Below are 25,888 nucleotides of genomic sequence, written 5' to 3' on the forward strand. Positions count from 1 at the left end.
TGAGTCCTTATACTCAGCCACTTACTCTTATCGTGACACTTACCTGTGTCTCAACTTAGATACTGTGAACTTTGAATCTGGTCTGATGTTATTCAAAGAAAATTTGTATCCCTAAGAACTGTTTATTCTTAGCTTTCCTTGCTTTAAAAATATTAACTTAAATATTAAAAAATATTAATATTCTTATAATGGATGGGATTTGGGATATTTTCTTTATCATACTCAATATTAGACAACAATAAACCCTTATTCAAAATTGATGGAGAAACTCATTAGGCTTCAAGAAAGAATTTAGGTTTCAGATTTATTTCTTCAGGTTTTATAGTGAAAATGGGCACTCTGAACATTTCATATCCCTACTTTCTCTTGAAAAATGTCATTCTATAGCTCCAACTACATTTTCTTAGGTGAAATAGCTACAAAAAATATCATTGTAAAACAGAGGAAAATTAAGCCAAGAAATGATGTTTTTATAGTACTCTGAACAAAAGCCATGGTATATAAATGAGAGACATACACTTCATATTTATCATATTCATATAATATATAATGATGCAAAAATTCTAAAATTAAGTAATATTTTAATAAAATATGTAAACCTCACTCTACACTGACACCAAAGGACAATAAAATATGGTAGAACAATTTAATATCACCAAACAAGTTGTGCCATGAAGATTTTACTCTGCAGCCATGTGCCCATATCAAAGGCCTGGCTCATAGCCTCTGGGAGCTTTGGAAAGCTCTATCTTTGTACAGAGAATTTGGGACAAACCAGAGGCTTTATACTAAGGATGACACGTGTGAATGTATTTGTTATCCTAGGATGCTGACCATAGTATGTAAGTTTACTTCAATGAAGACAGGAGGTTATAGGGACTGAGTCTCATAGCTGATTCATGCCTCCATGAGCAGCCCCCAGTAAAAACCCTGATGTTAACACTCTTGTGAGTTTCTCTGGTTGGTACCAAACCTTGTCTCATACTGTTGCTGGGGGAATTAACTTCTGTCTGCTTCTATTATGTTAGTCGAGAATAACTCAAAGTTTGCTCATGGACTTTGCTGTCGGGTTTGTTTTTAATGCCTTTGCTTCAGTTTTCACTGCAATAAATGGCACTGCTTTACCCAGGTCTTCAAGTCTTTCCACTGAATTACTAAAAAGGAGGGAGTTCTTAAGTCCTTTAAAGCTCAAAGTGACTAAAAGTTCATAAATAAACTATTTTCTAAACAAATTATGAGACCAAGTATCATAATAATATTTCAAGTATTTGTTAGGCAATTTTGAATGAATATCCTTTCCTCTGTTTTCTCTAAAGACAAAGAATACAGCATCGTTTTAATCTGTAGAAGTCTTAAAAGCTTTGTGCATAAGGGTATGAGTTTTAACCTAATCTTACAGAGCTCAGGAGAGAATAGAGCAATGCTTGAAAGCTGCAATCCAGACAACAGTGTAATGAGAAGAAATGAGTTGAAATGTGACTATGAGGTAAGTAAAAAGTTAGTCCTAACAATGTAGATTGGGGCCAAGTTGAAGAGGTTTTTGATTTTTCTGTTGTTTTCCATGAGACCAACAGATACACTTTCAGTAAATTTCAGTTAATCAGATTTCTGAAAGTTTCTGTATGAAGACAATTCCCTATAGGGATCTCTGTATGCTGCTAAATTCTAATCAAAACCTTACTGTTAGAAAAAGCACCTGTAATAAGGAAATTGCAGTATTCCACACATATTCTCTCATTGTGACGTCCTTATCAAATTAACACAATACAGAACTGCAAAACTGATTTGTCTCCAGCCAGAAGTTGTTTTCTCCACCTACCATCTAAGAATCCAGCTATGTTCTCTTGGATTATTGTAAATCACAATAGTAAAGGTTTCACAATCACAATCATAATTTGAGTAATGAAATATGATGCAAATCCACTTCTGTCCCAGTTTCCCTGTGTTTTCCATGGCAATTAAAGCTTCCAGAATGACTGTTGTCAGAAAGATGCACTGGCATTTATGTTATTGATCACAGAGAACCTGAGTGCATACTGGTTTCTTTGGAAGTTATTTTTGAGGTATGAGGGTTAGAATGGGTGGAATTCATAAGTGTCAGGTTGAGGTAAATATTTGGATTACACAAGAACATGAGGACCTCATGTAGGGTTTCAAAGGTTATAGCTTCATGATGACCACCTCACATTTTCACTTGCACCAGCTTGGCCACTGCCTTTTCCCCACTGCTATATAAAGATAATATATGAAAGATATGCACTGATTTTAGTTTGTATTGTTTGTTTGTGTTTCTTCTGTCAAATGTGGAAAATAAAGGCAATCTATACTTGATGCTCCTTAATTTGATTCACTTCAAAATTCAGGTGTTTTGGCCATATTGTAGTACTAATTTTCTCACAACTATAGGCTATCTTTCACATTTATGAACGTATCATCTGTATTTATATTATGTGAACATTTATTCCATTTGCTTCTTACTATTTAGTAGACATGAGCTTGCAATACACTAAAATTAGACCTCTTATTTATTTCCTTTTCCTTAAAATTATATTCTTTCATATATTTCCTATCTCAATGTCATCAGTGTCCACGGTGATTTTTAAGTCAGAATCTGCAATCATTATGATTTTTCCCACTTCTTCATAAGTCCATTTAGCCACCATGTTCCAGATAATTTACTGCCAGAAACTTCATTATCCTATGCTCATTTTTTCCTGTTCTCCTATATATAAACAGCAGCATTAGTTTAGGCAACTATTCTTGTCTGATTCCTGTTTCTTATTTTGTATTTTTCATTTTGAAAATATATCATGAAATGTTGTAACAGATGCTTAGAGTATAGAGCAAGAGACATAAAAAGGTCAAGATAAATCTTGTTTCCCTATGCTGCTAATCCTAGAGGAGTCTTCTATTGAGGAAAACTAACTGGAGCTATAGAACTGGAGTTCTATTGATATGTTAGGCTGAGCACCTGGGTGGAGATGTTGAATTGATGACTGACCCATAAATTGGATTTAAGGATACAGATTTTGGAAGTCACCTGGTTAGTAGTGGTATCAAAAAGCCAAAAGGTTGGATAAGGTCAAAAGTAACTGAGTCTAAGTAGAAAAGGTAGCTGTCTGTAGACTAATAAGTAGAAATTTCCAATTATTTAGGGGATGAGATAAAGGGGACAAGGGAAGTATAATGTAGGTGAAGGTCAGCTACAGGGAAGTGTAGTTGTAGATGTGGGAGGGAAGGGATGGTAGGGGAAAAACAAAGGAGGAGGCAACAATGCTTGATAAGAAATGTACTCATTACCTGGCTCATGTCACTGTAACCCCTCTGTACAATATTTTCACAATAAAAAATTATTAAAAAAAGAATAATTGAGGTGATTAAGCAGGAGCTTCCAGAGATGTGTGGTGTTGGAAACCAAGTGATAGGCTCTGTGAACTGATGGTGAAGGGGAAATAGATGAGAACTATTAGCAACTTGAAGCTTATTGGTGACTTTCTAATTCTACTAAAACATTGGGGCAAAAATCAATTATGAACAGTGTCTAAAAAGAATTAGATAATACATTGAGAAGGAAGAGTATAAGTGAGGTGTATAAGGAAGAGTATATAAGTGAGCAGAGAATTGGGATGGTTTTCTAAAAAGAGAAGTACACTCTAAAAGGGTTTTTGAGATGAGAGGTGTTTCATGCTACTGAGCAAGAGAAAATTGATGGCACAGGAAAGGAAGAAGAGAAGGAGCAGAGTAATGTTCTTGAATAAGCAAGAGGGGATTGGATCTGATACATGAGTGGAAGGACTGGATTTATCTAAGATCATGGAGATTTCCTGAATGCACAGAAGAGGAGGCCGAGTGCATAGCTCAGAGGTGGACAGATGAGATGTGATGAGAGCTTGTGAAGTTTTCTTCCTGTTGATGCAATTCTCACTGAGAAATGAAGGTGGCTCAGTGGTATAGCACTTGCTTTGCATGCATAAGGCCCTGGGTTCGATTCCTCAGCACCACATAAGCCAAAAGAAAAAAGCCTGAAGTGGTGCTGTGGCTCAAGTGGTAGAGTGCTAGCCTTGAGCTGAAGAACTGAGGGACAGCGCCCAGGCCCAGAGTTAAAGGCCCAAGACCAGACCCAAAAAAGTAAAAGAAATGCAAACCAAGGTCATGATCTGGAAGTGAGGAACTGAAAACTTTGGGAGGTAATTTTCTTTTTCTCATGTCTTAAAGAAATTTATATAAGCCTATGAACTGGGTACCTGTAGCTCACATCTGTAATCTTAGCTACTCAGGAGGCTGAGATCTGAGAATCATGGTTCAAAGCCACCCTAGGCAGGAAAATCTGTGAGATTTTTATATCCAGTTAACCACCAAAAGCCAGAATTGAAGCTGTGGATCAAGTGGTAGAACACAAGCCTTGAATGAAAAAGGTAAAGGACAACACCCAGGTCCTGAGTTCAACCTTTGGGACTAGTACATGTGCACACATGTACGATTGTGTGCACACATGCCACCACACCCACACATGGCTACTTGAATAAAAATAGAACAATTTATATAAGAAGTTGGAGATTTAAAAGATAAAAAACGATACATAAACCTTCAGCTAAGCTAACTAAAGGAAGGCGGGAACAGGCTCAAATGAATAAAATTGTTGGTGGGAGTGTAAACTTGTTCAACCATTTTGGAAAGTAATATGCACGTTCCTCAAAAAACTCCACATAGAGCTCCCCTATGACCCAGCAATCCTACTTTTGGGCATTTACCCAAATGCTCACAAACCAGACCACACTAAATCTACCAGCACGACTATGTTTATTGCAGCCTTATTTACCATAGCTAAGATATGGAACCAACCCTATGCCCCTCAGTAGATGAATGGATCCAGAAAATGTGGTATGTATACACAATGGAATACTATGCCTCCATAAGAAAGAATGACATTGTCTCATTTGTTAGGAAATAGAAAGACTTGGAAAAAATTATATTAAGTGAAGTAAGCCAGACCCAAAGAAACATAGGTCCCATGGTTTTCTCTATTTTCAATTCCTAGTGTATGTCTGAGTCAAACAGAAAAGATCAGATAGGTTGCTGTTAGGGAAATGAACTCTAAGATAGGTATTCAAATGTATTTTTTTCTTTCATGCAATTGTTTCTAACACATTTATAAGATGATTTCTTTGTTGTTTTGTATGTCCCTTCCCCACGGTATAACATCTGCTTTCACTGTATTTGATATTGTTATAATTTGTGGAGGGGAAGGGAAAAAACAAATCATTTAAATAGGGATACAGGTGGACCCATTGCAACAATGAGACATACAAGTTGTTATGTCGAAAATGAACTTTACAACTTTGGTGGGTGGGAGCGGGGAGAGTGGGGAGGATTGGGTGAGGGGGGTGAGGGGAGGATGGGAAAGGATGGGAAGGGGAAACAAAGGAGAAGGCTATGATGCTTGATAAGAAATGTACTCATTGGGGCTGCGAAGGTGGCTCAGTGGTAGAGCACTTGCCTTGCATGCCTGAGGCCCTGGATTTGATTCCTCAGCACCACATAAACAAAAAGAAAAAATCCGGAAGTGGCGCTGTGGCTCAAGTGGTAGAGCGTTAGCCTTGAGCTGAAGAGCTGACGGACAGCGCCCAGGCCCAGAGTTCAGGCCCCATGACCGGACCCCCCCCCAAAAAAAAAAAGAAAGGAAAAGGAAATGTTCTCATTATCTTGCCCATGTAATTGTAACCCCTCTCAACAGTATTTTCACAATAAAAAAGAACAAAAAACCAAAAAGGGATAACACACACATCAATGAAATAATGGGCAAAATGGGCTGGGAAGGTGGCTCAGTGGTAGAGCGTCTTGCCTTGCATACCTGAGACCCTGGGTTCGATTCCTTAGCACCACATAAGCAAAAGGAAAAAAGCCGGAAGTGGCACTGTGGCTCAAGTGGTAGGGCGCTAGCCTTGAGCTGAAGGGCTGAGGGACAGTGCCCAGGCCTAGAGTTCAGGCCTCCTAACTGGACCCAAAAAAACCCAAAAATAATAAAGAAAAGAAATAATGAGGATAGTGAGGGAATATTTGAAAGCTTATATTCAAGTAAACTGGACAATCCCAAAGGAAGACACACATTTCTAGAGGTACTTGAACTACCAAAATTCAAACAAGAAAATATAAATCACTTAAATAGATCTATAAGGAATGAGAATGAAGCAGTAATAAAATTCTCCTGACCACAAAACTTCTAGGATCATATAATTCAGTGCTGAATTTGACCAGACCTTTAAAGAAAAACAAGCATAAATACTCAAAATTTTCCATGAGTAGAGGGGAAAAAATACTTTTAAACTTGCCACGCCTACTCCGGTGGAGTCTGCTTAGCATGGAACACCTGCTTTCAGACCTGAGAATGGGGCTTCACAGAAGCCTACCTCTGAGAATGGGACTTCACCAAAGTCTACCTCAGAGAATGGGGCTTCAAAGAGGCCTACCTCTGAGAATGGGACTTCACCGAAGTCTACCTCAAAGAATGGGGCTTCAAAGAGGCCTACCTCCTGGAAAGGCTGGCAAGCCCCTGGGAAAGATGTCTTTCTGTTTCTGTTTTTCTTTTCTTCGCTGTATAGGAGTGCCTATTAATCTTTTACTGTTCTTGCTGCTTGTTCTACTTACTCATGCTCAACGTTCCCTTATTCAAGGCTCTTTCTTGGAAGTGTTGATGATTCCAACATCTGATGAGTGTCCTGAGATTATGACTAACTCACCAGACTTAAGTGCTACCCTAAAAACCCCTCTTATGGAGGGTATTAGACAAGTCATAAGTAAATATAAAAGTATTGGGGGTTTCATGACGTCACTTCAGCAGAAGGAATTGTTTGTAAGAAATTTACAAGAAGCTGTAGGCACGGCTAGAGCAAAAAGAATGTATGGCTATTGGAGACTTCCTTTTAATCCTAAAGCATATACAATAGACTCATATAGATACCCTGTAGATAAAAAAGATGCAGAGGGATATTTGGACCAAAAGATAAAAAAGATCCCTAAAAGGTTGATAGATGAAAGGTGACAATGGCTTATCAGAGGAAAATGGTGGGATCCTCCATTATCTAGAGGACCCCAAAGACTTCCCCCAGATCCATAGCCTTTTACAGGTGTGTATGATAAGGATGGCAACCGTTGGGAAAACTACTTAGGAGAAAGAAATTCCTATTACTCTCTTTCATTTACTGAGAGACTTGCTAGATCTAGGCCTCCTTGGTGCTTACTATCAAAGAAGGAATAAGAAAGATCTTATGAGACAGTTAAGGCCACTATGGAAAAGAGTAAATGATTATGTGAAAGGGTTACAGAAAAGACACTATGAACTTAAATTTGATATATGGCCAGATTTAACTAAGTATACTGAATATCATGATTTTGGCCACAAATTGGGGACCCTCTAAAGAATGACAAAGGATCACAATTGCTTAGAAAATATTTGAAACGCATAAAGTACAAAACTAAACAAAAGTAACAATAAAGTACTAGAGTTCATGCCTTTCTGTCCAGCACCTTGCCCATATGCTCTGGTTAATGGTTAATAGATGATAAACATCGAAACCAATTGTATTTCTTAAAAGTAGAGCTAAAGCCTATCGTCATAGCTCCTCATCCAAAAAGATCAGGTGACCAGCTGGTGACCACCCAAGAATGAAGCCTTGCAGCAAGATTGTGTAACCTTTTGCCCTTTCTCATGGAGACTTTTGCTATAAAAGCTTGTTATCCTCTGCAATAAATCGCACTCAGCATTCACTCCTCTTGTGTGTGAGTTGTGTTTGCCATCTCCCCACCTGTTCCAGTTACCTCCACTAGGTATCCTCTGTCGTCCCGACAGAGCCAGTCCGTGGCACAAACTCATCATATGAAGCCAGTATTCCACTTATTCTAAAACTAGACAGGATACAACAAAAAGAGATTTATAGACCAATCTCTATGATGAACATAGATGTAGAAATTCCCAAAAAAATTGTTGCATGCCAAATGCAATACATCAAAAAGATTATATCCTATGACCAAATTGCTATATTCTAGGTACTCAAGGTTAGTGAATCAACATACTTACATCAATAAATGCAATATCACATATGAACAGACTCAAGGAATCCTATAATCATCTTAATTCAGGCAGAAATATCCTTTGACAAAAATTCAACATCTTTTCATGACAAAAGCTCTGGAGAAACTATGAGTTTAGGCAATGTTCCTCAATATAATAAATGCTATATTTGACAAGCCTATATTGTCAACGTCATAGTAAATGAAGGCAGAACTGAAATAATTTTTTCTAAAGTCAAGAACAATACAAGACATTCAGTCTATTCCCTTTATTTCTATTCACGATAGCACTGGAATCCTAGCCAGAGCAACAATGCACAAGAAGAAACAAAAGGGATTCAAATAGGGAAGGAAGAAATAAAGTATTGTTATTTTCAGATGATACGATTCTATACTTAAAGCACCTTAAAGTTCCACCTCTTTTGTAATATAGCAGAATATAAAGTCAGCATTAAAAAACCAATAACTATTCTGTACATCAACAGAAAAATAGGAGAATAATTCCATTTCCCAATAGTTTCAATTTTTTCTATGAATAAATTTAACAAAGGTGAAAGATTTCTATACTTAAAAGCATGAAACATTGAAGAAGAAATTTTAAAAAGACACTAGAAGATAGAAAGACATCCCTTGTTGCTGAATATACAGAATTAATATAAAGAAAATGGCTATATTAAGGAAAGCAATGTTTGCAGATAATGAAATTCCTACCAAAATCTCAATATCATTACTCACAGAAACAGAAAAAAAAATCAATACTACAAATATAGCAAATATCCAATGCAATCCTGAACAAAACTAAAACAAAGTTGAAGGTATCATGATACCTCACTTCAAATTATATTACAAAGCCATAGGAACAAAAATAGCAAGCAACTGGCCCCAAAATAGACATGAAGATTACTGAATAGAATGCCCAGAAATGCTGCTACCACAATCTGATTTCTGACAAAGGATCTCAAAGCATGTATCAGAGAAAAGACAGACTTTTCAAGAAATGGTGCTGGAAAAACTTGCTTTCTTCATGCAGCAGACTGAAAACAGATCTCTTTCCCTCTCTCTCTCCCCTCCTCTCTCTCTTTCTCTCTCTCTCCTATCATCAATTAAAAGTGAATCAAGAATTTTAATGTAAGACCTGAAACTTTGAAACTACTAGTCGTAGTCAAAATACTGGAATGCATTGGCATAGGTAGTGATTTCCTGATTAGAAATTCAATAGCTCAACAAATAAGGGCAAGTATTGACAAATAAAATTGTATTAAACTAAAAAGCTTTTACACAACAATGTCTCTAGAGGCTAAAGGGACCACCTACTGTATGGGAGAAAATCTAAAGCAATTATTCATCTGACGAAGAATATACATTATACAGAATATACAGTATATACATAAAACTCAAAACACTGAACTCTTCAATTACAAAAATGGGCAAAAGTGCTGAACAGATCATTCTTGGGGTAAGAAGAACAAACGGCCAATAAATACATAAAGAAATGCATAACGTCCCTGGCCATAAAGAAATGCAAATCAAAATGACAGAGATTTCATCCCACTCCAGCCAATATGGCTAGAGCAGAAACAACATCACATAGCATATGAGGATGCCAAGAGAAAAGAGTCCTGTTTGTAGGAATGCAAATTAGTGCAACTACTATGTAAATAAGCCTAAATTGATTTCCTCAAAAAAAAATAGTACTGTATGCTGCAACCATGTCATGATTGGGTATTTTATTTATTGAATATTGTTAGTGGGAGTAGGTATTGAATTTAGAGCCTTGAACTTGCTAGGCTGGTGCTCTCCCACTGGAGCCACACATCCAGCTCTGCTTTATGCTGGGCCACACCTCCAGCTCTGCTTTATGCTGGTCATTTTCAAGATGGAGTCTAGCAAACTTTCTTAGGCAGGTTGTCTTTGAACTGTGATCCTCCATATCTTAGCCTCCTGAGTAAGATTACATGTATAAGTTATCATCATTTGGCTCACACTTAGGCATCTATCTGAAGGAATGAAAGTCATAAAACAATGAATGTACTTATATATCCATGTTCATTACAATACTTTTCTTAATAGCCAAACCTGAGAAAAACCCAGATGCCCTATAACTGATGAGTGACTCCAAATATGTGCTCTATATATACAATAGGCAAGGAAAAGAACCACATGGTCATCACAATATATGGGGGAAAACATTTGACAAGATCCAACACCGCTTTATGATGAAAGTTCTGGAGAGTCCAGGAATATATGGGACATTCGTCAATATAATATAGGCATATATAATATAGACAGACCTACAGCCAGCATGTATTTAATGGTGAAAAGTTAAAACCATTCCCTCTAAAATCAAGAATGAGAGAAGGATGTTCACTCTCTCCACTCCTCTGCAATATAGTACTGGAATTTCTAGTTAGAGCAATAAGGCAGGAGACAAACATAAAGGGGATCCATATAGGGAAAGAAGAAATAAAACTCTCCCATTTTGCAGATAACATGATCCTGTATTTAAAGAGTCCCATGGATTCCTTTCCTAAGTTACTTTGGCTGAGTTAGCAGGGTATAAAATTAACCCCAAGCTGGGCACTGGTGGCTTATGCCTGGCATCCTAACCACTCAGAAGGCTGAGATCTGAGGATCGTGGTTCAAAGCCAGCATAGGCAGGAAAGTCCATGAGGCTCTTATCTACAGTTAAGCACCAGAAAACCCAAAGTGTCATTGTTGCTCAAAAGTTAGAGCACTTACCTTGAGCTGAAGAGCTCAAGGCCAGAGTTCAAGCCACATCGCCAACAAAGGAAGAAAGGAAGAAAGAAAGGAAGAAAGAAAGAAAGAAAGAAAGAAAGAAAGAAAGAAAGAAAGAAAGAAAGAAAGAAAGAAAGAAAGAAAGAAAGAAAGAAAGAAAGAAAGACAGAAAGAAAGACAGAAAGACAGAAAGAAAGAAAGAAAGAAAGAAAGAAAGAAAGAAAGAAAGAAAGAAAGAAAGAAAGAAAGAAAGAAAGAAAGAAAGAAAGAAAGAGAGAAAGGAAGGAAGAGAGAAAGGAAGGAAGAGAGAAAGGAAGGAAGAGAGAAAGGAAGGAAGAAAAAGAGAAAGGAAGGAAGGAAGAAAGAAACCCCCCAAAATCAGTAGCTTTTCTGTATGCCAATAAGGAGAAGAGTGAATCTGAAATCAGGAAAGAAAGTCCTTTGTAATAGCCTCAAAAAACACTTTGGAATTACCAAAGAGATGAAGGACCTCTGTGATTAAAACGTTAGAAACAGGTTTAAGGAAGTAGAAAAACCTCCCATGCTCCTGGATTGGAAGGTTTAACCATGAAAATAGTAATATTGCCCAAAGCTATCTACAAATTCAATTCAATACCCATCAATATCCAACAAAATTCTTCAGTGATATAGAACAAACAATCCACAAACTAATCTGGAATATTGGAAGACCCTGAATAGCACAACCAATCCTTAGTAGGAAGATCAGTGCTGGAGGAATATCAGTACCAGGAGGAATATCAGTACCAAGCTTTAATCTCAATTAAAAAGCTATAGAAATTAAAACAAACCAAAGCAACTTGGTACAGGCACAAAATAGGACAGAGGACCAATGGACTAAAATAGAAGAACCAGAAATGAATTTACAGACCCATAGCCACCTTATATTTGATAAGGGAGCCAAAGGATGGCAAAAAGGACAGCCTCTTCAAAATTGATGCTGGCAGAATTGGCTACCCAGTACTTGTGCAGAAAACTGAATTTAGATCCTTATATATCAACCTGCACCAGAATCAACTCCAAATGGATGAAAGACTTTAATGTAAGATCAGACACCCTGATAATATTACAGGAAGATATAGGGGACACGTTAGGGGGTAGTACAGTTCAAAACTTACTAAGTAATGATCCAGAATCAGAACAAATCAAAGACTAGGTAAATGGGATTGCATACAACTGAAGAGTTTCTGCCTGGCAAAAGACATGCTTTAACAATTGCTGGTGGGGATGTGGCCAAAAGGGAACATTACTACACTGTGGTTAGGAATGCAAACTGGTTTAACTACTCTGGAAAGCAATATGGAGGTTCTTTAATAGACTAAACATATAACTTCCCTATGACCCAGCAATTTCACTCCTGGGTATGTATCTAATTGTCTAAAATCAGGCTATACAAAATGCCACCAGCATGACCATGTTCAATGCATCATTGATTACCATACACAAGACATGGAATCAGTTCAGATGTCCCTCAATGAATGAATGGATCAAGAAAATGTGGCCAGGCCCTGGTGGCTCATGCCTGTAATCCTAGCTACTCAGGAGGCTGAGATCTGAGGATCGTGGTTCAAAGCCAGCCTGGGCAGGCAAGTCCAATAAACAACTAGGAAAAAATGGAAGTGGTGTTGTGGCTCAAGCCGTAGTGCATTCGCCTTGAGCTGAAGAGCACCAGGACAGGGCCCAAGCCCAGAGTTCAAGCCCCACGATGAGAAAAGAAAAAGAAAATATTGTATGTAACAATGCTCAACAAGAAATATACTCATTGCCTTACTCATGTAACTGTAACCACTCTGTATAGCATCTTTAGAATAGAACAAAACTGTTTTTCCAAAAGAAAGAAAATGTGATATGTATACACAGTGTAATTCTATGCTTCCATTGGAGAGCATGACATTCCCTCGTTCATAAGGAAATGAAAAACTTGGAAAAAAAAATTATAGTAAATGAAGTAAGACAGACTCAAAGAAAAACAAGCTGCATAATTTCCCTCATTTGTAATAATTAAAATGTGCCTATAAATCTACAAAAAATTCCAATGGATAGTAAAAGACAAATAACTACACTTGGACATAATGAATTAAACAGAAGTCTAAACATTCATACAGTGAGACCAAAGGAGGATATCCTTAATAGAGGGCTCAATAGGTATGTACATATGAGCATATAAAATGATATTTATAGAAATGAACTCCAAAAAATGGAAGTAAAAAGTTTTTTATTGTACTGTTTCAGTTTTTTAAAATCTTTCTTCTCTTCTCTTCTTTCTTTTTCTTTTATTTTTTTTAATTTTTATTTATTTTTTACTGTGAATATACTGTACAGAGGGGTTACAATTACATGGACAAGAAAATGAGTACATTTATTATCAAGCATTGTAGCCTCCTCCTTTGTTTCTCCTTCCCGTCCCTTCCCAACCTCCTCTCCCCCCACCCCAGCCTTCAAGCCCCCCCCCACCAAAGCTGTAAAGTTCGTTTTCGACATAACGACTTGTACACCTCATTGTTGCAATGGGTCCACCTGTATCTTTATTTAAACGACTTGTTTTTCCCATTACTCTCCACAAATTAAACCGACATCAAATACAGTGAAAGCAGGGGTTATACTGTGGGGGAGGGACATACAAAGCAACAAAGAAATTATCTTATAAATGTGTTGGAAACAATCGCATGAAAGAAAAAAAAACTGAATACATATCTTAGGGTTCATTTCCCTAACATTACCTTATCTGAACTTTTTTGCTTGACTCAGACATATACTAGATATTGCAAATCAGGGAAACCTTGGGATCTATGTTTCTTTGGGCTTGGCTTACTTCACTTAATATAATTTTTTTCCGAGTCTTTCCATTTCCTAACAAATGGGGCAATGTCATTCTTTCTGATGGAGGCATAGAATTCCATTGTGTATACGTACCACATTTTCTCGATCCATTCATCAACTGAGGGTCATTTGGTTGGTTCCAGATCTTACTATGGTAAGTAATGCTGCAATAAACATAGTTGTGCTGGTAGCTTTAGTGTGGTCTTGATTGTAAACATTTGGATAAATGCCCAAAGTGGGATTGCTGGGTCATAGGGGAGCTCTATGTGGATACATTTAAGTAACCTCCAGACTACTTCCCAAAGTGGTTAAACAAGTTTACACTCCCACCAAAAATGCAGTAAGATTCCCTTCTGTCCAAATTCCCTCCAGCATCTGTTGTTATTAGAGTGCTTGGTTATAGACATTCTAAGTGGGGTGAGGTGGTATCTCAATGTTATTTTGATTTGCATTTCTTTTATGGGTAGAGAATTTGAGCATTTCTTCCTGTGTCTATTGGAAATCCTTCTTTGTTCTTCAGAGGAGTGTCTCTTTAAGTCTTTAGCCCCCTTATTTATTGGGCAGTTTTTTTTCTTTGAGGATTTGTTGTAGGGGGATTTAATTTTTTGAGTTCCAGGTATATTTTAGATATGAGACCATTGTCCGTTGTATGGCTAGTGAAGATCTTGTCCCAATCTGAGGGCTTTCTATTGATCTTGGTTGGTATATCTTTTGCCATGCAGAAGCTCTGCAACTTCATACAATCCCATTTGTCCAACCTTTCTTTGATTTGTTGTGTTTCTGGGTCTCTATTAAGAAAATTTCGGCCTGCACCAAGGAGAACTAGGATTTCTCCTATTCAATCCTGTAATGTTTTCAGAGTGTCTGCTTTGAATCCGAGGTCTTTGATCCATTTGGAGTTGATTCTGGTGCAGGGTGATATATAAGGATCAAGCGTTATTTTTCTAAGAGTAGTTAACCAGTTTTGCCAGCACCATTTACTGAAGAGGCTGTCTTTCTTCCATTCTATTTTTTTTAGCTCCCTTATGGAACATTAGATGGCTATATGTCTGTAGGTTCATTTCTGGGTTTTCAATTCTATTCCATTGGTCCTGAGGTCTGTTCTTGTGTCAGTACCAAGCTGTTTTGTTTACTATGGCTTTATAGTAGAGTTTGAAATTTGGTATTGATATTTCTCCAGCATTGTTCTTTCTGTTGAGGAGCCTTTTAGCTATTCGGGATATTTCATTATTCCATATGAATATTTGGATTGCCTCTTCTATTTCCTTGAAGAATGAGGTTGGAATTTTGCTAGGTATCACATTGAATTTATAGATAGCCTTGGGAATTATTGCCATTTTGACGATGTTGATCTTTTCAATCCAGGAGCATGGGAGGTTTTGCCATTTTCTAAGTTCTGCTTTGATATCCTTTCTTCAGGTTTTTAAAATTTTCATCATAGAGCCCTTCACTTCTTTCGTTAAGCTTATTTCTAGGTATTTTATTTTTTGTGGGGTTATTACAAATGGAGTTGCTTTCCTAATTACAGCCACACTTTTCTCTTTGTTGGCATACAGAAAAGTCATTGATTTGGCGGGTTTAATTTTATACCCTGCTACTTTGCCAGAGTTTTGAATCAGCTTGAGTGATTTGGGAGTGGAGTCTATGGGTTTCTTTAAATACAAGTTCCTGTCATCTGCAAATAGAGAGAGTTTTACTTCTTTTCTTATTTGGATCCTCTTTATGTTTGCATCTTGTCTTATTGCTGTAGCTAGGCACTGTAATAATAGATTGAAGAGAAGTGGAAAGAGTGGACATCCTTGTCCTTTTCCTGAGTTAAGACGAAATGGCTTTAGTTTTCACCATTAATATAATGCTGGCTGTAGGTTTGTCATATACAGCTTTTATTGTATTGACGAATGTTGCATGGATTCCTAATTTTTTAAAAACCTTCATCATAAAGGGGCGCTTGATCTTGTCAAATGCTTTTTCTACATCTATTGAGATAACCAGGTGGTTCTTATCCTTGCTCCTGTTGATGTGATTAATTATATTAATTGATTTGCGTATATTGAACAAGTTTTGCATCCCTGAAATGAATCCTGTTTTATAAGAGTGTATGATTTTTTTATGAATTGTTGATGTATCTGTTGAACTAGATTGTATCTGCAGAGTATTGACTGGGCAAATACAGACTTTGGTTGATGGTTGCCTTAAGATCGTGTTCTAGCACAAAACTGGTGTTATTTTCATCCCAAATGGGCAGAATAAGCCGGAAAAATAAACACAAAAAAATAGCAAGTCCGGGTATCTCACTCCCACTCATGATAATCAGGGACAAAATAGATAATGAATAATCCAGAGTAGTGTTCCCAAATAGCTCTATAAACACTGCTGGCCAACATGATAAATGAAAAGATTGAAAACCTACAAAGGACTCTGTATGAGCGTGATAGTGAGAGAGAGGAGGCAAACCAAGATTTATACACGAATAGCATGAGTGTGAGGAAAATACTCAAAAACTAATACACGACTTGCATGAGCAGCTTGAGAATTCTCAAAGAGAAAGGTAGGAATGGCATAGGAAGTCTAAGAACACTCAAAGAGAACTACAGGAATGGTGTGAACGTGAGGAAGCTAAACAAAGTGTAATACAGGAATTTAGAGAGCAGGATGAGAATAAACAAAGATCACTAAAGGCATTCATGGAATCCATTAACAAAGAGGTGAAGGAAGTCGGGAGACCACAAACGGAATGCTGAAGGGAAACCAACAGAAGGAATGGAAGTCCAAGGAAACCATAACCAATCAACTAAGTGATTTGAGAATAAACACTGAGCACCAAATTAAGGAAGTAAAGAAGTTCATGCAAGATCTAAAACAAAGCTTCAACAAAGAATTTGAAGCCATCAAAGCTGACCAATTAGAAGGAAAAGAAATAAAAAAACAAAGTAGAAAGTCTTGACAGCAGGTTAGACCATGCAGAAGATCGAATCTCGGGGATTGAAGACAGCCCAGATATTATAGAGAAAGAACATACAACCATCCAAGACAAGTCCAAGAAATATGATAGATCTATCCAACACTTGGAAAACACAAGCAAAAGGAATAATCTGAGGATAATGTGTGTAGAGGAGCACCTAGAAATAGAAATTAATGGTCTAGGAAATTTGTTTAACAGGATCCTAGCAAAGAACTTCCCAAACATGCAAAAAGATAGGCCTATTCAGAAAGAAGAAACTTTTAAAACCCCAAATAGACAAGACAAGAATAGGACACCCCACTGCAACATTATAATCCACACAGGATCAACTCAGACCAAGGAAAAGATCCTTAAAGCTGTCAAGGAGAAAAGATTAATCATCTATAAAGGGCAACCAATTAAAATCACCTCAGATTTCTCAGCAGAGAGAATGAGAGCAAGAAGAGCCTGAAAAGATGTATGCCATGCCCTAAAAACAAACAACTATCAACCAAGAATACTGTACCCAGCTAAACTCTCCTTCATAACTGAAGGCCAAATAAAAACCTTCCATAGCAAAGAAAAAAAAAGAAACAATATATCTCCACCAAACCAGTCCTACAAAAGATTCTTAAAACCAGGAAGACCACAATAAAGGCCAAGAAAGTGCACACAAACTGAAAATCCAAGAACCATAGGAAGAACCCAGTTTTTGCAGCCCCCAAGAAGGTGGATAACATGGCAGGAACTCCCAAATACCTCTCAGTCCTTTCTATCAACATTAACGGACTTAACTTTCCAATTAAGCGACATAGACTGTCTAGTTGGATTAAAAAACAAGATCCTTGTATATGCTGCCTTCAGGAGTCACATCTTGCCCGTAAAAACAAACACATTTTCACTGTGAAAGGCTGGAACAAAATCTACCAACCAAACGGCCTCCATAATCAGGCGGGAATTGCAATCCTAATACCAGATAAAATAGACTTCAACTTAAAATTTGTGAGAAGAGATAAAGAAGGTCTCTACAGATTAATTAATGGATCTCTCCTTCAGGAGGATATTACAATTCTAAGTATCTTTCGCCAAACAAAGGAGCACACAAATTTATCCAAGAAACACTACTGTCCCTCAAATCCCACATAGATCCAAAGACATTAATTGTTGGGGATTTTAACACACCACTCTCCCCACTACATAGATCAACTCGGCAAAATCTCAGAAGAGAACCCGCAGGTCTAAACAACTGCATAGATCAACTAGTTTTAACAGACATCTACCGAATATTTCACCCAGCAGCATCAGAATACACGTTTTTCTCAGCAGCACATGGAACATTTTCTAAAATAGACCACATTTTAGGCCACAAAGGAAGTTATACTTTGCATTCTCTCAGACCACAAGGGAATAAAGTTAGAACTCAACACCAAAAGCCACCAAATAAAGTCCGGTAACACATGGAGGCTCAACAACACACTGCTGAATCACGAGTGATTCATGGAAGAGATTAGAAAGGAAATTCAAATGTTCATGTTATTTAACAAAAATGAGCACACAAATTACCAGCTCCTCTGTGACACAGTAAAGGCAGTACTCAGAGACAAGTTTATAGCTCTGAGTTCCTACATCAACAAATTGGAGAGATCTGAAACCAACAATTTAATGAGACATCTGAACCTCCTTGAAAAAGAGCAGGAATATAAACCCCAATCGAGTAAATGGAAAGAAATAATTAAAATTAAATTAGAATTAAATGAATTAGAATCCAAAAAAACTATAGAAAGAATCAACAAAACAAAGAGTTGGTTCTTTGAAAAAATTAACAAAATTGACACACCCTTAGCAAACTTATCAGAAAAAGAAGAGAACACACCTAAATAAATAAACTCAGAGATGAGAATGGAAACATCACCACAGAAACAACCAAGATTCAGAACATTTTAAGGGAATATTTTTCAAAACTTTATGCTAATAAGTTTCAGAATTTGGCAAAAATGGACCTTTTCCTAGCAAATATTGACATGCCAAAACTAAACCAAGATGAGTTAAACCATCTCAACAGGCCCATATTAAGCATTGGAATAGAAACAGCAATAAGAGCCCTCCCATCTAAGAAAAGTCCACGACCAGATGGTTTTACAGCAGAATTCTACAAGTCCTTCATTGCAGAGCCCACACCAATACTCCTCCAACTCTTCAATGAAATTGAAAGAGAAAGTTCACTACCGAACACATTCTGTCAAGCCATCATAACCTTCACCTTCATCCCAAAACCAGTTGGGGACTCATCAAAGAAAGAGAACTATAGACACATTTCTTTGATGAATATTGATGCCAATCTTCTTTCTTTCATTCCCTTCCGTTGTTGTATAAGATTTCTGCAACCTTCATCTTGTATATAAGCTCATCTGATTTGGGAAGGGGGAACACAGAAATAGTGGGACAATAGGAAAACCAATCTGCAGTTGGATATGAACTATACAACTTTTGGGGGGAGAGAAGTCAGAAGGTGGAAAATTGGGAGAGAATGACGGATGGGGTGACCCCGTTCGAAAGAAAATGTACTCATTACCTGAATCATACTACCCCTGTGGACATCACCTTTATAATAGAGTTTTTAAGAAAGAAAATGTATTTTATTTCTAAATAGAAGAAAGAAGAAATGGTTGGAACTGGGAACACATTAATTGAAGTAAGCCATGTTCAGAAGGACAAAGGTCAAATGTTTTCTCTCATATGTTCATGCTAGACCTAAAAAGTTAACATATACATAAACACATAAAGAATGTTTGTAATTTAGGGGATTGTTGAGGAATGATATAGAGGAAAGGAAAAACAAATGTTAGCTGATGAACAATATAGAAATACAGTGCACCTGTGAAGAGAGCAGAATGAAATTCAGTGAAAGCATTTGAGTAATAGATAGTACTGTAGATAGGAGAAAATTAGAACAAAAGAGGATAGCAATAGAGTAAATTACACACATGTAAAATGGCATGGTGAAACCCGTTTGAATAATAACCATACACTGAAACAAGCGAATGACAATCAGGAAAAACAGGTCTTATCCAGGGTATAGGTACTAGTGGCAAGGGGAAGGGAGAAGGAAAAGGAGAGTAAATAAGATCAAACTACTCTATGCTCACGTGTGTATAATGGATAATGAAGCTTGTTGTTATTGGTTTGGGAAAGGTGGAAGGGAAAAGAGGGAGAGAGGAGGGATTGAGTCTAATGAAAGTGCATGGTATAAGTATGGACATGTCAAATTGTTCCTCTGCAACTAATTGATGCTAATAAAAATATACAAAAGGAATTGTTATGCACTAAAATGTGATTATTAATTTAAGTTAAAAAAAAGATTATATTTGTTGGAAGTGTGCTATTCCAGGTAAATAAAGAGATGGCATTAAGACTACTTTCAGCGATCATTTTTATAGTTTGTTACTAGAGAAACTCTGCTGATTGTGTAGAGTGCCACTATACTATAATGGGAAAAAAATCAGAATCACTACAGATCTCTCTACACTGAATGCAACAAAGGCCTGGGAAAGTATGATCCGAGCCTTGAGAATCAATAACTGCCAGCGCAGACTGATTTAACCAGGAAAGCTAGCAATCACATCCAATGGAGAAACTAAAATTTCTAAAAATAAAGAAAAAATAAATGGATTCATAAACAATAAGCTATCATTACAAAGAATATTAATATGGGGAACACAACCTGAAGAAAGCAATCATGAACAGAAATTTACATCAGCAGATATCACTAGAAGTCTGACTTAATAAGCTCAGGAAGAAAGGAAAGAAGAAAAACTTAGGAAAGCAGGAAATTGACAGGAAACACAATGCATCTCTCTATAATAATCATAAATATTAATGTGCTCAATTCATCAATAAAAAGAAAAAGAACTGCAGATTGGATCAGAAAACAAGACCTATCCACCTGTTGACTTCAGGAGACCCACCTCACAGCCAAACATAAAAACAAACTCCAAGTGAAGGGTTGGAGTAAGATCTACCATGCAAATATTCCCAGCACGAAAGCAGGAGTAGCTATCATGATATCTGGCAAAATAAATTTTTCATTAAAATCAATACAAATAGAAAAAGAAGGATACTACATACTTGTACAGGGAACAATCCAAGAAGAATATATAACCATTATTAGCTTATATTACCCAAATACTGGTGCACACAAATATGTTAAGCAAATACTCTCAAACTTAAAGAATAAAATAGATCCAAATACTATAATACTGTTGTGCCCAGATCGCAGGACCCCCACCAAAAAGAACACAAGGGTCAGACTTTACAACTGTTTTAAGTTTTTATTTAGATGGGCTGCAGCTCAGGCCTCTCCCTACACTCCGACACAGCGGAGACTAGGAGGAGAGCCCTGAGATAAGGACTTGCAGGGCTTATAAAGGCTCACAACCCTATGTACCACCATGTGTTGCTCTGCTAGCTGAAACAAGCAACAAATGGTCGCTGCCTCATAACCATTCATTCCCCGCCCCGCCCCACCCCGCTTGACTTATGGTCCTGAGACACAATCTTGTGGCTCCTGCCCAAAATTAACTCCAACAGCACTCGATCTTGAATGAGTTCTTATATTTCTAGTCCCTCTCTGACAGTAGCCATAAACAACAATAACAATAACAATCAGTCCATTTTTCTTTTCTTGAGGCATATGCAAAATGGTTGGTTAGGATGCTTGGAGACTTCCCATGTTTCCCCTGGTCGTCCAGGGCAAAGGGGTCAGCTGGTCTGGAATGGGAGCAGTGGACCCAAGCAGCAATGCCATCTACCTTAAGGGCAGGAGGAGTAGCCAGTAGCACCATGTAAGGTCCCTTCCACCGTGGTTCCAGAGATCTCAGGTTGTGTCTTTGAACAAGCACCCAGTCCCCTGGTATAAACGAATGGGGGGGGGTAAGAATAGAGGCAGAATCATATAATGCTCTAAACTGGGGCCACACATTTTTGTGGACAAGCTGTAGATAGTCAAGTTTACATTGAAATTCAGTATCACTCAAATCAGCAAGCAATTCAGTCTGAAGGCTAGGGATAATGGGTGGAGGGTGTCCATACATTATTTCAAAAGGAGTAAAGCCAAGCTGATAGGGTGAATTTGTTACTCTAAACAGGGCAAAAGGAAGGAGCGATACCCAGTCTGCGCCAGTCTCCAAAGCCAATTTAGTTAAGGTCTCTTTTAGAGTCTGATTCATTCTTTCTACCTGCCCTGAACTCTGGGGTCTATAAGCACAGTGCGATTTCCAATCCATCTCCAGTGCTGCGGCTATTCCCTGACTTACTTTTGAGATGAAGGCCAGTCCATTATCCTACCCGATGGTGGATGGAAAGCCATACCTGGGTAGGATTTCTTCCAGGATCTTCTTAGCCATGACGTTCACGGTCTCATGCTTTGTTGGGTAAGCTTCAACCCAACAAAAACTAGCAAATATTTATATCCAAATTTTCCAGTTTTATTTTCTGTGAAGTCTACTTTCCAATACACACCTGGCCTATCTCCATGGAGGCAAGCTTCTTTTGTAACCGGTTGAGTGGGGGCATTGGTGAGCTGACAGGCTTTACAATTTTTAACAATGTCCTCAATGAGTTGATTTCCTTGCCTAATTTTTACTTCTGAGTCGGAGCAAGTCCTGCATTCTTCGGGTTCCCATGTGAGAGGTCCAATGGATTTTCTTAAGTATCCCCTTTCCTAACCTTTGTGGCAAGATAAGTTTCCCCTCCCCAGTTTTTCACCAGCCCGGGTTTTATAGACCATGGGAATTTTCTTTATCCACTCCAATCTTCTTGGGAGTACTGAGGCTCATGAGGCAAAGCTCATGGCCCTGGATCTACTAGAGTCAGTACTTCTGCTCTGGGCTGGAGGGCCGCCTCCTTAGCTGCCTGATCGGCCAAGTTATGTCCTTTGGTTATAGAATCAGTTCCCTTTTGCCGGGCGCTAGTGGCTCACGCCTGTAATCCTAGCTACTCAGGAGGCTGAGATCTGAGGATCACGGTTCAAAGCCAGCCCGGGCAGGAGAGACCGTGAGATTCCTATCTCCAATAAACCACCAGAAAACCGGAAGTGGTGCTGAAGCTCAAGTGGTAGAGCATTGAGGTGAAGAGCTGAAGGATAGTGCCCAGGCCCAGAGTTCAAGCCGACCAAAAAAAAAAAAAAAAAAAGAATCAGTTCCCTTTTGATGTCTCGGCAGTGCATAATGGCAATATTTGCTGGTTCCCATAAGGCAGGGATGAGGCTTAAAATTTCTTGTTTGTTTTTAATAGCTTTTCCCTCAGCTGGCAGCAACCCCCTCTCTTGGTAAATGGCTCCATGCACATGCATGGTGGCAAAAACATACTGACTGTCTGTGTAAATGTTTAGTCTCTGCTCTTTTCCCATCTCTAGGGATTTTGTTAGCACCACTAGTTCTGCTCTTTGTGCAGACATTCCCTTAGGGAGTGCTTCTGCCCACACTATCTCAGTGTCTATGGTGACTGCTGCACCCGCGTACCTTTTTCCATCTTGAATGAAACTGCTGCCGTCTGTGAACCAGGTATGTTCGGTATGCCATAGTGGCAAGTCCAACAAGTCTGGCCTCTTTTCTTTGGCCAAGTCTCTCTTTTCACGCTCAATTTCATGTTCTCTATCCTTCCTTTCCTGTCTTTGCTCCTCTGTCTCTATCTTATTGTAAACCTTTTCCGCCATGGCTACTAGATCCCTAATAAACTTTTCACCAAGTCTGTGTAGAGCCAGCAACTTTGGCTTTATGTCTGGTGCAGCTTGATTTATATAGGCAAACATAATCATCTGAGTCGACTCCTGGGTCTCAAGGTTTTGACTAAAAACTTCCATGAGCCTCTCAAGATATGCTGCCAGACGTTCACTTCCTCCCTGTCTAACATCATAAACTTTGGCCATGTTAATAGGTCAGTGAGCTGCCAACTTGAGACCTGCCAACAGAGCCTGGCGATAGAGGAGGAGTCACTTCCTAACTTCAACAGTATTGTAGTACCATGTTGGTCAGATCTCAGGAAAATAGGCAGCGATCAAGGCAGGATCTGTGATGGGCACTCCTGTGGGCCCAGGGATATGTTTCCAGGATGCCTCTCAGATATGGTCTCTCTCTTCAGTGGTAAAAAGTACCTGCAAAAGCTGACTACAATCATCCCAAGTGGGCTGATGAGTAAAGAGAATAGTTTCAAATAAACTAATTAAATTCTGGGGTTTCTCAGAAAAGGGGGCATTTTGGGCAAACCAATTGTATATATCACTGGTAGAAAATGGCCATTTTTGGGATTTCTGTCTACCATCCACATCCACAGGATCTACAGTGCATAAGAGAAAAACAGCTGCATTAGATGCCATCGTCGAGTGACTGGCCCCTCAGAAACTTTAAGGGCAGGTGCCGAGTGTTTGGCTGCTGGTTCTATAGCTGCCTTCTTCTCTTGAATATTCTCAGGCTCCACAGAAGGAACCTGGGAAGGGGAGTATGGGGGAGGAATATTTCTTCTTCCAAATCATCTCCCTGAAAAAGCGGGGGGTACAATTTCTTTTCCTCCTTCTTAGTTTCTTTTTGTAAGTCTAGGGGGCTAGATGGAGGGTTGCCCATGGTTTCCAGTCCTGTCAGTCTTACAGTCCAAAAAAACAATAAATAATACAAAAAAACACATGCAGGTCTGACAGTTACAAAGTGGAGATCTCCCAAATTGGTCCCCTGACTCCTGTCACGGCAGGGTTCCACAACACCCCACGCCCCACAGCAGCAGTAGCAGATCCAGAGTGAGTGAGTTGGGCCTTGGTTAGGAGGCCCTCTTGATCAGTTCCGGCCCAACACCAAACAAACCCATACCCCACAATTCTCACGGCGGGGTTCCAAGAACCCCCCCCCCACAAGAGGATCTGGGACTTCTCCCAGTTCCTCCAGGTTTGTCGTACCAGCGTGTCTATTTCAACAACCCTTTACACAATATGAATTGGAGCGTTTGTCCTCACAAAGGAAAATGAAAGTGCAAACAGACAACAACAGGACAAGACAAATTAACAAAGACAGCTCTGTTTTACCTTTGGAGTCTGAGGTCTCAGGGGTCTTTGGGGGGATCTTGAATGAGTCCCCACTAATATGTTGTGTCCAGGTCGCAGGACCCCCACCAAGAAGACCACTGAGAGTCAGACATTACAGCTGTTTTAAGGTTTTATTTAGGTGGACTGTAGCTCAGGCCTCTTCCTACATTCTGACACAGCAGAGCCTTGGAGGAGAGCCCCGAGCTAAGGATTTGCAGGGCGTATAAAGTCTCACAACCAGGTGTACTACCATGTGTTGCTCCGCTAGGTGAAACAAGAAACAAATGGTCACTGCCTCATAACCTTTCAATACTAGGAGAGTTTAGTTCCCCAATCTCAACAAAAGACAGGTCTACCAACCAGAGGATTGGCAGAGAAGCCACAGAGTTAAGTGAGGCCATATTTCAAGTGGAATTAATTGACATTTACTGAGTTTGCAACCCTAAAATGACACAGTGCCTATTCTTCTAAGCATCTCATGGAACTTTCTCGAAAATAGATCATATCATAGTTCATACAAGGAATTTAAACAAATACAAGGAGACTGACATAATCCTTTGAATCCTGTCTGACCACAATGGAACCAAGCTAGTTCTCAATAACAAAAGACACTGTAGAAATTGCTCAAATACATGGAAATTGAACAGCACACTTTTGAGCAATATCTGGGTAACAAGAAATTAAAGAAGAAATTTAAAAGTTCCTACAATCTAATGACAAGGAATACACATCACAAAGAAACCTGTGGGACAGGACAAAAGCAATCCTGAGGGGTAAATTTATAGCTTTCAGTGCACACATGAAGAAAATAGACACAGACCAAGAAAATAATTTCATGTTGTGGCTGAAACTGCTGGAAAATCATGGCAAAATAAATGAACCTAAGGTTACTAGATGGAGCAAGATAATCAAAATAAGAGCTGAGATCAATGAGAGAGAAACTAAGAAAACCATAAATAAAATTAATAAAACAAAAGGCTGTTTTAAAAAAATAATAAAATTGATAGAACTTTAGCAAGATAAACAAAAAAAAAGAGAAGAAACCCAAATCAATAAGATCAGGGATGCCACGGGAAAAGTTACAACAAATACCAAAGACACCCAAAAAATTATAAAGAAGTATTTCCAGAAACTATACTAAGGAAAGAAAACCTAGCAGAAATCGATGAAGTTTTAGAGAAGTACAAATTGCCCAAACCGAACAATTAAATAAGCCAAGATCTTACAATGAGAAATAG

General features: G+C 38.4%; 1 pseudogene; it reads right to left on the reverse strand.

The window, feature by feature from the left end:
* Positions 1-23,227, reverse strand: part of LOC138826458 (leucine-rich repeat-containing protein 14B-like) — an 82,778-nt pseudogene extending 59,551 nt beyond the window's left edge.
* Between the last annotated feature and the right edge of the window lie 2,661 nt (positions 23,228-25,888).

This window comes from Dipodomys merriami, unplaced genomic scaffold (assembly GCF_024711535.1).
Source record: "Dipodomys merriami isolate MVZ:Mamm:240054 unplaced genomic scaffold, mDipMer1.0.p SCAF_1428, whole genome shotgun sequence".
NCBI lineage: Eukaryota > Metazoa > Chordata > Mammalia > Rodentia > Heteromyidae > Dipodomys > Dipodomys merriami.